Raw genomic sequence first — 17,173 nt, 5'->3', positions numbered from 1 at the left:
AAATATTTGTAAATTGCTTAATTTTATAATCATTCAAGCAAAGATGGCTTTATATAAAATAAAGAAAAACTATCAACAAAGATTATTTCAATTTTTTTAAACCTTTGTTGAAGTCCAGAGTTTTGATTCTTGTTAAATTGTATAAAGGAATAAATGATCTGGTTACATTGAGTTCTTTGCAGAATGCTTGAAAATTTTACATATGGGCTATATTACCTAATTCAGTTGTTAGCCAGTTTAATCGTGTAGATTTCCCCTCTTATCAACAGCAGTGTATGATTCGAACAACAATAACAGCTTGAAGTCAGACAGATGTTGGTGTTGCGGAGCGGCCCCCACACCCACTGTATCTGGACCCGCCCCCTCGATCCGCTCGCCCCGCCTCTACTAGGGACCGCAATGATTTAGAAGTTCAGGAATCCCACGTGACGTCACCAAAGGGTGATGTAATGCTTCTCTAAATAGATCGTATTGTAATCTTTCCTCAGTCCAACGTGGTTCCTTCAGAAAGTGTGCTGCATCTTCTCCAGACTTCTGCGGTGAGTTGTTTAAGTTGCTTTTCATACCGATACATCAATTTCTTCGCATTCTCATGCACTTGCCGAGTCGGTATCATTGAAACAGTCATTCTCTTGAGCATGAAGAAGTGACAAGTTGTTCGGGATTCACATGAGCAGATTTCAACTACTTTTAGAGGCTGTGTGAAGGCGTCTGTTTAAGTTTATAGTTCATGCAATAAAATAAAACGGGTACTTTCGGGTCTCCGCGGGCATTGTTTTTGCATGTTACGGCTTTAAGCGTTGTCTTTTCTTTGAATAGCCAATTTTCGCGTTAAACAATCGCGTCTTGTTAAAAAAGCTGGTGTCTGCTTGATTTTGAGATGTAGCCTATCTTACGCTACTGTGTGTTGCAAAACTTTACGTGAAGTCGGCTGTGGTTATTTTGCGCGCATGAAGCTGTCAAACACAATCGCAGTGTTACTACACTTTACTTTGCTTGTGCGTGCATGTGTTTGTATGTGCATGTGTATGGCAAGCCAATATAGCCCTTATTACTCTGAGTAACGTAGTTTTATGCAAAATTAACATTTGTTTCTAATAACTATCCTAGTAAGTAAAGATTATATATATAAATATCTTACAAACTGTGTTGTAATTAATTCATATAAACATTTTCATAAATGTTAATAATATTTCTGAAATTAATATAAAAACGGAATAAATACAAATTTAAATATAAATTTCTGCACGCACATATTTCATGTGGGCCTATAAGTAACTTTTAAATATTTTTTCTACTCTATTAAAAATAAAGGTTCTATAATGGCTAAATACATATGGTTCTATGAATAACCTTAAACACAATCTTTCTGTCACACAAAAGGTAAAAGTTTTTAAAAGGTCATTTAAAATGTACTTTAAATTAGGAGAGAGGTATTCAAGAACCGTTGGTTACAATTTTTCTTATGATTTACTTTCAACTGGTTCCACTCACTATAGTAATAACAATCATGCACAATTTCATGCAACTGACGCCAAGCCTAAACCTCATTAACCGTATAAGTACATAAAGTTTATTAATATTACTTAGTCATTAAATGTATAGATTTGTAACAAGGATGCCAGAAAATAAAGTTGAACCAAAAGTGCTTAAATGACTATTGAACTAGATTATATGTAACTGCGTAGTGAATATTTATTAAATAACTACATGTACTTTAATTTTTAGTTTAAAATCATGTTGAAATTATGCATGGTTAATTGTTATTACTAAGGTAAGTTCATGGAACATGTTTAACAAGGAAATTAAAATGATTTGTTAAGAAATAAAATGTTTTTTAAGAAAAAAGTGTTTGGGGTAAAATCCCTGCAAACACCTTTTTGCAGTAGGCCTATTTATTTTTTAAGAGTCCACTTTTACTTTAATCAGCAATCGACACATATTCACTATAGAGGTTTTTCTATATGTAAAATAGTTATTCAGATTAACTATCAGAAATATCTGGATAAAAATACCAACAAATAAGATACAGTAAGAAATGCTACTGACAACAGTTGGGTTTAGAACTAGATTACTGTAAATGTTGTCGGTTCTTGGGCCTTATAAAATAAAGTAGAAGGATATATACATAAAACTAATGTTTGTTTAAACTTCAATGCATTAAAAATTAATGCTTTAGTGACTAACAGAAAAAGATATTTTGCACCGTTAAGAGAACTTAAGAAGTAGCAGCAAAAATACTAGTTATATGAATAAATGATAATGTGGCCTGCCACAGCATGTGTTGTGTCCCGTTCGCGATGTGACACAAGTGCTTTGCATTGTTCCTCTAAAGCGGTCCAAGAAAATTATTGTATATCGTTTAACCTGTTTTGTTTCCTCCAACAACACGCAGAAACCTAATAACTTGACTTGTCTCTGAACAAGACGTTGTCCTTATTACTCTATTTCGAACAAGCGCTGTCAGAGGACTCCCATTGCTTGTACAATGAAAGAACGGCTGACTTAAAGCACCCATACAATACGCATGTATGAGTCTCTGCACTGAATCATAAGATTTTATTTTGTGACACTGTAGCACGAAAGAAAGATATCAGAGAATGACGTCATAATGCAGGCCAGTCAGACTGTTTGATTAACCGTCGAGATATTGAAGGTTTGAGCGGTTTGTGCTGACGAGGCAAACTCTCTTCTAAAAGCCTAAAGGCTTAAAAGATTGTAATCCAGGGGCACGAATTTTGTCTGGCTTCTGCTATACAAACCATAAATTCTTATGGATAAGAAAAGGAACAGCAAGTTTACCCATGAGTAGAAAAAATATCAAGCAGATAAGCTGTTGAAAAATGTATAATTTGATTTCATCTCCCTGTATTATATGATGGGGTTTAAAAGTAGTTCTCAAAATGAAAAGCAGTCATCATTTACTCTCTTTCATGCTAATAGAAACCTGTCAGTTTCTGTGAAAAAAAAAAAGAGATGTTATGTATCAGTCACTTTCATTTTATGGAGTGGGAAAAGGAAAGTGAATCACATATGAGGCTGTCAGTACCTAAGAATTTTTGTCTACACATCTTTTGTGTTCCATGGAAGAAGAAAAATGTAATATTAGTTGGGAACATGACAGTGAGCAAATGATTCATTTTATAGCTTGATTTATGTGAACAATATTGTGAAATACACCTTAGTGTCACAGTTAGTAAAATTAATAAAAAAAAAATCTAATTAAATTAAGGGACAAAAAAATTAAAGACAATAAAAATAAATATATGTTTAATTTTGTCTGCGACTGAATGAATTAACTGCACGGAGTGAGAAAATATAAGACATATTTTAATATTAACTAGAACATTCAAAATGCTTTAAAGTACAGATTAATTTATTTTAGTTTTAATCACAAAAGACAAAACATGTTTGTGTGTTCGTTTTGTCATCACTTCAATTCACTGTACAAATATAAAACGTTTAGTAGTTCCACCAGTGAAAAAGTCAAGCTGATGCTCTCTGGGTCAATTCAAAAGCTTTTTATCAACTTTTAACCACAAATAGCATACACTCTCAAGAAAAAGGTACACAGTGGTACAAATAATGTTCTCAGGGGAACAATTTTGTACCTTTGTAAAAACCGTACAACATATGGTACAGAAAAAAAACTATTATGAAACTGTTCTATGCTTATTTATGGTAGAACTGAAATTAAGGTAAACACTTGTTCTCATATAAAAAGTACAAAGTGTTGGACAACTCCTTCTTTATTAAAATACCTATGAAAATCAATATGACTGGAAAGGCAAAGTGATTTTATGAATAATTTTCATATTAAATTAAGAATCATTATTTAAAACTATATGTTTAAAGATACTTATGTACTTTAAGTCCTGTAATACAAAATAACTGTCAAAACATAAAACTATAGGTATTGTAAACTTAACATTTAAGGCATTTTAATTAAATGTTTGGAAAGCATTTTTGACACTGTTAAGGTAAAAAGTTTTTTGTCACTGCGGTGGTACCCTTATGGATCAGGTTTGTACTTTTGATAAAGGCACAATATTGTTTCTGCAGGTTTTAAAAAACCAAAGGTACATTTTGGTTTCCCATGGTACACATCATGTCTTAAAGGTACACACTGCAATGGTACTGCAAAGGTCTCCTTGTCTTAAGGTACAATTCTGTCCCATAAAAAGGTACTGCCCCAGTGACAAGTGTTTGTACCTTCTTTTTTTTGTGCAACATTGTACTAGTTTTTCTGACAGTACAGCGCTACTGTTTTCATTTTGTCGCCAGCTTTGTTCGCTCAACAACAACATTTCTATTTGATGTTAATATTTGAATTACTTCCACCTCTGATATAGAATGTCTCTGTGAGTTTATGTTTGAGAAGATATGATGACTGACAGTGATTGAAGGTTACCTTTGTGGGGCCCCTTCGTCTGTTCATTATGAGAGCTTTATGGTATCTAGTGCATTGTCTGTATGTTTCTTATTCCTTGCCCCGGGCCCTGTGCTGATCCTACCTTGAACCTTTACTGCCAAAGGCTTGCCGAGGACAGGGGGGGGGGTGGTTGGATTTAAATTGCAGCGCAAGTTGGTGCTTGCTGTAACCTTCAGCACCTCCTCCTCCTCCCCTCGGCCTGCATGTACACCATACTGTTTGAATTCAGATGTGGACCAGAGGAGAAAGTTCCTTGCCGGTTCCCTGTGAAACTGTACTCCGGTCCCCTAATCCTCCTCGGCTGCCACATTGGGTCATTCTAAATTTGAAGTGTAACGAAATTTCCTGTGTTAAATGAAAACACCGGTGAAATAAAAGCCAAGCAGTGTATGACCACCGGTGAGCAAACATCTCACACCTGGCCCCATGTCACATGGGGATATCGAGCAGTTTAGGTGGCTGAAAGACTTGCTTGAGGGTGGAAATGATAGGGTAATATTTTTTTTCATAAAAATGAATGAGGTGCATAATCGCATGTTTGAATGAACAGATTTGATGACAGTCTTTGTAGTGCGGATTTGGTGTATGCAGAGTGCAGAGAATATATTGCTGCAGGGGTCTGATTGTGTTGCACTGTTAGTTTTGCTTTTGGATTCGGGCCAGATGTGATGTTACAAGTCTTCATATCTTAGGTTTTGTAACATTTGACAACAACGGGACACAAAAATGACTATACATTTTAAAATCTTGGCTGATAAGGTAAAGGTAAAGGTTATAGGGACTTAGTCCTGTTGAATACATCAAACTGACTGTGTTTACTTTTTTAAGTCTTTGTATAAAGGTCTTTATTTAAAATGGTTCGAAGGTTGCATGTTGTTCTTATAATATAACTTACTACTGTATTTCTGAAAGTGTCTTTTTTAGATGCACAATCCGATCATTTTCTGATGGATAAAATTAAGGGACATTTTCACATTTTGAGAAGTGAAAGGGCTCCCTTTTAGCTACATTTCTGTAGTGTTAAACGGAAACCACAACAAAATGTATTTATTTTTGCATTTTAATTTCCTCTTGTGGCAAAAAGTAACTAATGAAGTGAATCAAATGAAAAGCTGAAAGCTGTCTCTTCAAGTTACTGAAATGTTTACAGATAATAACAAAGTCATTTCTATTGACAAAATTGAGTTGACAAACAAATTGAGCAGCCAAAATAGCACAATTCAATTGACAATAAAAAAAGTGAAGTAAGGCCAAGAAAACAATAATGAGAGTGGAATAGAAGAGATGCGGTAAAGACTTGGAGAGCTGATAAAGAAATGATGGAGACATAAAACGGAACAAAAATGCTTTAGTGACTTACTACTGTATTTCTGCACAATCCAATGCAAAAATATTATTATTTTCACATTTTTAATTTGGCGTTCTGGCAAAAAAATAACAACAATCAACAATAGCTAATTTCTAAAGCTTTCCAACGGAGAGATTATTTAGAGGTTACATTGGCCATAAGAGGAATGTCAAATTTGCTGTCTCTTCTCAAGCAGTTGTACTATAAAGACTTACACAGCAGTGTTAAACAGTTTAATGCCAAACCAGGGTCATACAGTATAGACAATAATTAGAAATGTTTTCATTGTATTTGTAATATTGATGAAGCTCAGTTGGTTTTTATGATTTATGTTCCAAATACATTGTATAAAAAATAAGGGACTTTATGCAATTAATGGAAAGATAATCTGTGACTAGAGAAATAACCTTTTACCGCTTACTGCTATTGTGCATATTTTTTTGTTAATTTGAAATAGTTTAAGGACTATTAAAATATATAAAGTTTGTTACAAAAGACTGTAAAGGTTCTTTTTCTATTTTAATTATAATCTTATTTTAATAATAATATTTTTTTTATTAGTTTCCTCAAATGAAAGCATTGTACACAAAGATATGAACAATTAGTGATGATAGCATATGTTTTAGTACATTGTAACTTATTAAACTAAGTTAATCATGCTCTAATGTATTTTTATAAGGTATGAAGCAGTTTTAAGTCAGTTTAACAGAATATAAGTTCAATGGACTCATAAGGTTAATCAGATTTAGCTCAAAATTTCAAGGCAACCAAAATCCCTCAGTGACATGTTACAGCCTCGAAGAAAATGTAAAGTATTTTAAAGAATACAATTAAGTTTGATTTATGATGTTAATAACAGTGGAAATGTGTCATCAGAATCTCTGAAAAGAGTCCTGTACTCTTTCTAATATTGTATTTCACCAAATGCCAAACCGCGGAAGTAAAATGTTTACTTTAATTTGCTTAAAGGAATATATTTACACCTAAAATGTAATATTTTCTTAATATTCTGAATATATTTTAAGACTATATTTACAGATTTTGAGAATGTCTTTTTTTGTCCACACACTGAAAGTCAAGGGAGATCAAATTTGTTAGCGACATTTTAAAAAAAATCTTCTTTTGTGTTTTGAAAGAAGAATTACACATTTGCTTTGACATGGGAGTGAATAAAAAAGCTGAAAGCTGTCTCTTTAAGTTAACAAAATGTTTTCAGATGATAACAAAGGCGTTTCTATAGACAAAATTTAATTAAACAACCAAATTGAGCAGCCAAAATGACAAGATTTCAATTGACAATTAGAAAAATGAAGTAAGAAAACAATAATGAGAGTGGAATAGAAGAGATGCGGTAAAGATTTGGAGAGCTGATATAGAAACGATGGAGACATAAAACAGAAAAAAATGCTTTAGTGACTTGTCATTTAGCAGACGTGTTCTTGATGTCAGAAACACCCTGTCCAGACCTTATATCCCAAAGGGCCGCGTGTCAGAAGCCGCCTGGAGGGTTTCTGCCCCAAGGCCGCACTGTAAGCTAAAAAAGTCTGGTTAACATAACGGCAAATTTGCATGTTTTGACTGCATAGTAGGAAGCAGTCGCCTAGACCAATCGAACGAGGAAAAAATGCACTTGCAAAATGGTGTATGAAAGCGTTCACACAGCCGGGCTCATGCATATCCAGACCTGAAGTGTTTGAATTCATACTCTTCATCGTTCAGAGTTCCAAACGTGTTTATTTTCCACGCATTTGGAAAGTGTTTGTTAGCTGTCTAAAGCCGTGTGTCAATACGTGGCCACAGTCATTAGTCTGTTTTGCTGCTGTATTTGAAGGGGACTCGACTCTGGCTGTCATGGACTATTACAGCTGTGTCTCATTAGGCTGTTGTAGACCATAATACTGTTACTCTTTCGCACAAAACTTACATAAGGGTGTTGTAAAATTCCCAGAGCAGGTGTTAGAAATGCTGGTGAAGTTTATGATCACCTGTGGTGCATGACATACAGCCAAACTCGACAACAGTGTTTTCACTGTTGCGATAAAATAATCAGAAGCATTCGTTGCCGTCTTATAATTAGCGCACACAATGAAACTGCATCCACAGAGCTCTGTGGATAGTTATGTTTATCCAACATTGATATGTTTTTTTTTTTTTTTAATACACTTCTATTTTTCTCAATCTTATAATGCATTCAGTTTCCTGTTGTTTTGGTATTTGGTCATATCATGTTGTTTCAGTGTAAATATGACTAAATTGAAAGAGTTAGAATTCTAATGATCTAAAAGAAAAACTCCACAGATAACAGACTGCCAGGTGAAAGTTTAGGGTCAGCAGGATTTTTAAATGTTTTAAAATCGGCTCCTCCCGCTCATCAAGGCTGCATTTATTTCATCAAAAATACAGTACAAATTGTACAATTGTGAAATGTTATTGAACTAAAATAACTGTTCAAAAGTAGTTTATAATTTAATTTGATCATTTTTTTCAGTGATTTTAAAGATGAATTTTCAGCTTCATTACTCCATAGTCACATGATCCTTTAGAAATCACTTTAATATTAATTAGTATGAATATTATTATTATTAATATTATTAAAAATAATTGTAATATTAATAAAGGTAATAATGACAGGATTAATAATTTCATTCAAAACTACATACAATAAGAAAGCAGTTATTTGACATTTTAATAAATATTTAACAATTTAACAATTTTTACATTTAATAAATACATCCTAAATGAACAGAATCATTTTCTTTAAAAAAAAAAACATGAAAAAAACTGACCCCAAACTGTGTACATATTAATTTTTTGTTTACATTCTCACAGATTTATTAAGTATTGTGGTAAATTTGATGATGCTTTAGCTACCAAGTTTGGTATTAGTATGTTTAGTGGTCTTTTTATTTTGTTATTAAAATTAATTCAAGTTTGCTAATGATTATTAAAATTAGTTACACATACAGTTGCAATTAGACTTATTAAACCCACTGAATTATTAGCTCCACTGTTTTTGCCCTAATTTCTGTTTAATGAAGAGAACATTCTCTCAACACATTTCTAAACATAATATTTTTAATAACTCATTTCTAATTACTGTTTTTTTATCTTTGCTATGATGACAGTAAATAATATTTGACTAGATATTTTTTCAAGACACTTCTATGCAGCTTAAAGTGACATTTAAAGGCTTAACTAGGTTAATTAAGTTAACTAGGCACTAGGCAGGTTAGGGTATTTAAGCAAGTTATTGTATAATGATGGTATCGTTCTTTCGACTATTGAAAAAATAGAGCTTAAAGCGACTAATAATATTGTCTTAAAAATGTTTAAAAAAAAAAAATTAAAAACTGCTATTATTCTAGCCAAAATAAAATAAATCAGACTTTCTCTAGAAGAAAAAATATTATTAGACATACTGTGAACATTTCTTTGCTTTGTTAAACATAATTTGGGAGATATTTAAAAAAGAAAAAAAAAAATCGAAGGGGGGCCAATAATTCTTATTGCAACTGTTAATTACAATGTGTTACATTAATTTCCTTGATTCCCCATTCATAGAGTCCAATTGCATTTACATTCTCATAAATGACTTGAGATATCTTGTTAAATTTATAAAAAAAAAATTGCTTCAAAAAAGGGGATCTACCTACATAAAATTGGATGATTAGTATATCTGGTACGTTTGGGTATTTAATGTAGTTCCAGTTTTCGAATGATAATTTTGTTTTTATTATTAAACAGTCATTCATGCATTCATATTATTTTTGGTTTAGTTTGGTTTTATTACTCTGGGGTTGCCAAAGCGGCCAACTTATCCAGCAGATGTTTTACGCAGCAGATGCCCTTCCAGTCACAGCCCAACACATACACTCTTGCATTCACACACACTCATATACTTCTGCCATTTCATTCATTTATTTTCTTTTCGACTTAGTCGCTTAAATAATCTGGGGTTGCCACAGCATAATGAACAGCCAACTTATCCAGCATATGTTTTACACAGTGGATGCCCTTCCAGCTGCTACCTATCACTGGGAAACATCCATACACACTCATTTACACTCAATTTAGCTTATTCAATTAACCTATAGCGCATGTGTTTGAACTTGAAACAGGAGTACCCATGGGAAACCCACACAAACACGGGGAGAACATGCAAACTTCACACAGAAATGTCCCAGCTGGGGCTCAAACGAGTGACCTTCCTGCTGTGAGGCGATCATGCTACCCACCATGCCACCGTGACCCTATTATTTAAACACTTTACACAAATTTCTAATTATCTAGAGCAGTGGTTCTCAAACTGTGGTACGTGTACCACTAGTGGTACGCAGGCTTCCTTCTAGTGGTACGCGGAGGAATGAAATATGTCATGTACATGCTACACACATTTAAAAATTTATCAAAAATGATGAATATAATATGCCATTTATGACATATAGCCTATATTTCTGAGGTAATCTGCCACGTTTTTTTTAACTGTGCAGAGTTGTAGCTGCTTTACTGGGCCTACTACGGTACTGTATTTCAATACTGCTAATTTTTGGTGGTACTTGGAGAGACAATTTTTTTCTGAGGTGGTACTTGACAAAAAAAAGTTTGAGAACCACTGATCTAGAGAACCAATAACTCCATAGATTCTATACTGGCCTGGTTTGTGTTTATTGAAGTATTGGTAACACAGTTATTTTTTTTGTTGCTATTTTATTGTTATAAAAACTATTTGGTTTAGCTTGACAACAGACAATATACACTATACTACTGACTGTAGTATTGGTAGTCTAGTAACCAGAAGTAAACAAGGCAAGCATAAATAAGTCAGCTGATTAGTCGTGTGGATGTTTCCATCTCCCATTGTTTGCATTACCATTTTTTTGCAGTCTAAAACTTCAAGTAAAAAAAAAGAAAAGAAAAAAAAAAGCGTGTTTTTTTGCAATTTGAAGTCCCAGATGAACTGGAAGCTGCAATCGTTAATTAATTTGTTTTTTGTATTGAGATGCAATTCCTATTCCTAATTTTAAATGAGCAGTGGGCGTGGCTTGTTTTTTCTACCATAGGCTGAACGAATGTAGTAAAGTAGGCGATTCATTCAGAAAGATCGGGAAAAGGGTTTTATTAGAGTTATTAAAACCTAACAGACTCCTCCTGCTCTCCATTTCTGTTTGTTGCCAAAACCGACAGTTAGACCAGTGTGGTTAAGTATGTTAGCCACGTCCATTACCTCAAAATCTCAGAATTGGATATTTTAACTGAAAACAAACAGGAAGTGCATTTTCAGGTTTTCATTAAAGATTAGAAGGGCAAACATTTTTTTCTTATTGACATGAACAGATGAAACCACAAAACTGGCAATGTGAGCTAACAAAAATATATGGCTAGTTTTGATTTCTTGGGGACTTTAAGGAATTAAAAAAAAAATTATATATATATTATATATATATTTGCATTTCCATCACACATTTTTCATGGGATACTTTTAAATGTGCATTAACACAGGGTGATGGAAACCCAACTAATAACAAAAATCTTTTAAGTATGTGCCCAATACTGCTGTCCCTACATACTGTAGTACGCATGATCGCAAATTTGGAAGAGATTTGAACAGAGACACTTTCAGTAAAGGCAACATGTTGACAGTGGCTCTATGATGTGTGGAAATCATCTATAACATTTTCTTCTTCAATATATCGCAAGGGTTTATATAATACATTGACTTATGGATTGATTGCAAATTACACATGCTTCTTATGACTGGGCCCAAACGGAATCTGGACTCACAGAAACCTGAAGATTTTTATCCCATAATTGAGTCTATTTATTACTTGAGTCAGTGTGTGTACATTTAAATTTATTTAGTTGTTTAAAACTATTTTCAGTATTATTATTGACTGGTATGAAAATTTTCATGTGATTTATTTATAATACAGTTTGTGAAGTAACATTTTCTGTCTTTTAGTAGATGTTTTACATAAGACACTTGCTTTGTTTACTAAATGAGTGGATCTAATTGGATTTGCATTGTAAACCATTAAATAAATGTTAAAAAAGTATTAGTTTTTAATATAATATATATATTTTGTTTTTACGATATTCCCAAAATCATTCCACATAAACCTACACATTTTTAATTTTTTTTTCAAAGTTTTGCGCTGAAATAACAAAAAATATCAGGAAGTTTGCTTATGACCATGCAAGTAATGACTCAATAATTTTTTTCTCTGTTGTATATAATATTTTTTGTCCGTTTTATTGATTTAAATTTACATGACTAGAAAAGTTCATTTGATTCAACTAAAAAATCTAAGGCAGAATCTTTTTGAAGTGTAGAGATTAGGCTTTTTAGGCTTAATTTTTTATTTTGTTTTGCCACTAGGGCAAATTAAGAGGTGAAAATGTAGTTTCTGTTCACCACTGTGTGAAATCTCTGCCATGAAACTCTGCATGTGCAGGCTGATAGGTCACCTAATCTGCTTGGTTGCTGCCTCGGCAGCCAGTGAGCTTGCTCCTCATCAGTTTAAATGCTCCACATTGTTTTACTGTTAGCTGCAGCGCATTTTCGGAGATCCGCCTCCACCCCAGATCCACCTGTGTAAGATCTGCTAGGGTGGTTACATTATGTTTGCAGCAGCTGCTTGTTATATTCTCAGATGGCATGTCTGTGTATACTGACAGCAGCAGGTCTTGGTACTAGCTCTGCCAATCAAAGCAGCCGCAGCAGCAGCATAGCCGATCTATACCGCCAAGACTATATACATCAACATATCCATATACATATTCCCTACCATGCTAAATCCCGAGAGTGTTTATGACAGAAATAAATTTAAAGACTTCTGAGAATCCTGTTATTTGCAAAACTGTCCATAATTTTACCCATCAAGACATTATTTGATTGTGAAACATTAAAAAGTTATTTATTTTTAGCTTAGCTTAAAAATAAACATATTCAGAAGTAGTCATTTTATTTTGATATATGACCAAATCATTTTTAGGATTAAGGTGCACCACTAAATCATTTAAAATAAACAGCCACACTGTATTCTATCATTGTCAACCTCATTTACACATTTTTATCAAAGGTAACTTGTATTACTTCGAAGTTACACATATTAAGTTCTTGCTTTAATTGGAAATCAAACCAAAACTTTGGCATAACTGGTACCACACTTTTCTATTTGAGCTAAAACTAATGTTTTCACAATGCTATAGTGGTGTGATGCCTAAAACTATACCTCATCACCTGCTAAATTAATGCCTGATATAAATTGAACTGTAAAACACTCCTTATGGTGACAGTAGTTGTGGGCTCTATGTCGGCATCAACTGCAATGTCAGACAAGTGGCCCGATTACACTTCGTATGCATGAAACTGAATGGTTGGCATACCATTCCATTGTCAGTCTGTCATCCATGGCATTTAGCAGCATCATGGCACTGAACGGGGGATTCCTGTTCTCATGGTGAGCTGAAGAGAGAGAGAGAGAGAGAGAGAGAGAGAGAGAGAGAGAGAGAGAGAGAGAGAGAGAGAGAGAGAGAGAGAGAGAGATTTGTCTTGTCATTGGACTTTAATCAGCACTTGTAAAATGGGCAATAGAAATACTTCAGATTTTTGTCATTGTAATGAATTTTCTTTTATCTTGTATTGCCCTCTTCATAATTTGCCACCCTGTCAGTGTGCTGTGTTGTCGCACATGATAGGACTGCTGGATAGAGGCAACTGTATTTCAGCATTAACAATTGATCTGAAAACTGACCTGGGCCAATTATATGAACCTCCTTTTTTTCTCTTGACATTTATTTAGTTAGATGAAATAGCTTTCAAGGTATGTATGTATTTATTTATTGATTTAGTTAGTTAGTTAGTTGTTTTGTTTAAAATAGTCAGGTAAAATAATTGTTTAAAATATGTCAGGTATACATCCGCGCTAAATAGTTACACTGCAAAAAATGCTTTTCTTACTTAGATTTTTTGTCTTGTTTCTAGTCCAAATATCTAAACGTTCTTAAATCAAGAAGCATTTTCTAGACAAGCAAAACATATTTTCCTGTTTTAAGAAATAATATGCCAAAATGAAGTGAGTTTTTTCTTAAATCAAGCAAAATAATCTGCCAATGAGGTAAGCAAAATAATCTTATCACAAATCGAAAAAGAAGATTATTTTGCTTACCCCATTGGCAGATTATTTTGCTTGATTTGAGGAAAAACTCACTTTATTTTGGCATATTATTTCTTAAAACAGGACAATATGTTTTGCTTGTTTAGAAAATGCTTCTTGATTGAAGAATTTGTAGATATTTGGACTAGAAATGAGACAAAAAAAAATCTAAGTAAGAAAAGCATTTTTGTATGTATGCAAAATAAATTATAGTAATATCTATCTATCTATCTATCTATCTATCTATCTATCTATCTATCTATCTATCTATCTATCTATCTATCTATCTATCTATCTATCTATCTATCTATCTATCTATCTATCTATCTATCTATCTATCTATCTATCTATCTATCTATCTATCTATCTATCATCTATCTATCTATCTATCTATCTATCTATCTATCTATCTATCTATCTATCTATCTATCTATCTATCTATCTATCTATCTATCTTTCTGTCTCTCTGTCTGTCTGTCTGTCTGTCTGTCTGTCTGTCTGTATATGTATATATTAAAATATTATTTTTGTCAATAATGCACCTCAAATTAATTGTGTACAAATAAGCTCAAAAAAAAAAAAAAACTTTGCTAATTTACAAGATTTAAAATATACAGTATAGCAGGGTTGAATATGACACGTTACTTTTGCATAATGAATGCTAATGCTATAAAATTAAATACACAAATTTAAATATTACATAAAACTATTTAAAAATGCAAAATACACACACTCAAGGTGTAAGAAAGTTGGTTCATTACTTTTACATGTTGCTTACATTTTTAAGTGAACCTATTTTACAAAAACAGTGACGTTTTTCACAGTGAGAAGTAACAAAAAAAACATTTCTCACAATTTTAAAAGTTATTTCCTTTTCTTTATCTTGCTCTTATTTGTCGCTGACCTGCCTGATCCAAGCCGCTAAAGTCATGGCCGGTGAGGTATTAAAAGGGCAGTTAAGGTGTCAGAAGAGCTGCTAATGACGGGCAGTTCATTGATACGCTGACCTCGGTGCATTGTGTCTGGTTTTAGCCACAGACTTGCCCGCACAACACTGAGAGGATCCTTTACATCTTATCCTGTGGTCAACAAAGGCACCATGGAGACCCAGGAGCACAGTGACTCTTCAGGGGTCAGTTTTAGTCTCTCAAAGATCCCTCCTAGAGTTTAGACTGAAGGGCCATTCACAAGGATGATAAATACAAAAATAAGGACAAAGATATCATTCTCAGAATCAGATCACAGCCATAATGATAACAGATTAGAAAAACAATATTGTTAGAATCATTTTCAGAGCTCATTTATTTCAGCTGATAAACTATAAAGCGCTAAGAGCCGGTCAGAATCCATTGAAATATAAAGTGCTCATGCATTTAAATGAAGAGAAGCTGACTGTTTGACGGTAAATAGTTAGTTCACCCAAAAATGTACTCACTATTCACTCACCCAAACCCGATTCCAAACCTTTATGAGTTTCTTTTTTCTGTTCAACGCAAAAGAAGATATTTTGAAGAAAGCTGAAAACCTGTAACCATTGACTTCTGTAGTAGGAAAAACAAACACTATGGAAATCAATGGTTACAGGTTGCCAGCATTTTTCAAAATATCTTTTTCTGTGTTTAACAGAAGAAAGACAATCATTCATTTCTTTTCTTTTCGGCTTAGTCTCTTTATTAATCAGGGGTTGCCACAGCGGAATGAACCGTCAACTTATTCAGCTTATGTTTTACGCAGCAGATGCCCTTCTTACCGCAACCCAACACTGGGAAACACCCATACACAAACACTACGGACAATTTAGCTCATTCAATTCACCTATAGCGCATGTCTTTGGACTGTGGGGAAAACCAGAACACACTCACGCGAACATGGGGAGAACATGCAAACTCCACAAAGAATAGCCAACTGACCCAGCTGGGGCTCGAACTAGCGACCTTCTTGTAGTGAGGCAGTCCTGCTACCCACTGCATCACAGTTATGTTGAAATAAACTTATACATTTTCAAAACAAGTAAAGGATGAGTAAATAGTGACAGAATTTGTATTGTTAAGTGAACTCTCTTTAGAAGATGTTTCCGTATCTGTTGAATTTGTCAGCGCCCTTTAAATGAATTAATATGTTCTAAGTAATCACTGTATTCTGTAAGAGTCACCATATGAAGAAATGGACCATTTTCTTTATAACAAACTGACAAATCTAGGCCTTTTATCACTGTCAATGTTAAACCATCATGTTTATTCACACAATTCAAAGGAAGGCATGAATACCATCACGTTCTCTGGAAAAACACTGACTTGCTATACTACTATGCTGTAATTGCTGAAACAGGTGGACATACCAAAGATTTCTCATATTTGTTGTGCTCAAAGCCAGGGTTATTGTAGTTTTGATTGTTAACCCTGGTTTGCTGTTAGGGATGTTTTAATCCACTTCAGGGTGATTTTGAAGTTTCTCACACCTTTCTCTGTTTCAGAAAATAGAGTGATTTTTGGTGACAAATCTTATTTTGACATGTACAGTGCTTAGCATAATTGAGTACAGCACATTTTGAAAATTAATATTTGTATCCATTTCTCAGTGTATATAGGCAATGTATTCTGGTGCATTTGAACAAAACAGATTTATTAAACAGATATGTTTATTAAATAATATTCTAGTCGCCAAACATATTTAGAAATTGATAGATAATACCATAAAATTCAAGCCAAATATTGCAAAAAAAATTACAATCTACAACATTTCAACGAAATTGTTCCTTTTTTGCTTCTCTTTGATTTTTTTTTTTTTTAATATAATCATGTGCTTGGCTGATGTGTTTGTCTGTAAAAATGTTATTTACAGGAACTTCTTTAAAGATTTTTTTCTTTAGATTTTCCACCAGTGAATGTTGTTAGATTCATTTAATTAATTTTTTTTATCTATTGTGAATGTTGAATTTGGATTTTAATGAACTTAAAAGAAGGTGGCAGAGTGGCTCAGTGGTTAGCACTGTTGCCTTACAGCAAGAAGGTTGCTGGTTTGAGTCCCAGCTGGGACAGTAGGTATTTCTGTTTGGAGTTTGCATGTTCACCTTGTGTTTGCATGACATTCATCCGAGTGCCCCTGCTTCCCCCACAGTCCAAAAACATGCGGTACAGGTGAATTGGGTTAACAAAATTTGCTGTAGTGTATGAGTGTGTGTGAATGTGTGAGTGTATGAATGTTTTCCAGTATGGGGTTGTGGCTGGAAGGGCATCT

At 33.6% G+C, this 17,173-nt stretch overlaps 1 protein-coding gene and 1 long non-coding RNA gene across 3 annotated transcripts in view; one reads left to right on the top strand and one right to left on the bottom strand.

Annotated features, from left to right (window-relative positions):
• The first annotated feature begins 486 nt into the window (after nucleotides 1-486).
• creb5b (cAMP responsive element binding protein 5b) overlaps nucleotides 487-17,173 on the top strand; it is a 180,570-nt gene continuing 163,883 nt past the window's right edge. The window contains exon 1 of the mRNA XM_021466897.3: nucleotides 487-539. The gene's annotated coding sequence lies outside the window, so the exon portion shown is untranslated. The remainder of the gene's footprint in view (nucleotides 540-17,173) is intronic.
• Nucleotides 12,737-17,173, bottom strand: part of LOC110437981 (uncharacterized) — an 11,575-nt gene continuing 7,138 nt past the window's right edge. Inside the window, exon 3 of one of the 2 annotated variants that reach the window (XR_002455769.3) lies at nucleotides 12,737-13,245. This is a non-coding gene — a long non-coding RNA (uncharacterized lncRNA). The remainder of the gene's footprint in view (nucleotides 13,246-17,173) is intronic. The other variant, XR_011006693.2, reaches the window with a different exon arrangement.

The sequence above is a fragment of the Danio rerio genome, chromosome 16 (genome assembly GCF_049306965.1).
Source record: "Danio rerio strain Tuebingen ecotype United States chromosome 16, GRCz12tu, whole genome shotgun sequence".
Lineage (NCBI taxonomy): Eukaryota > Metazoa > Chordata > Actinopteri > Cypriniformes > Danionidae > Danio > Danio rerio.
The sequence above is the reverse complement of the archived record's forward strand: the minus strand, read 5'-3'. Positions and strand labels throughout refer to the sequence as shown.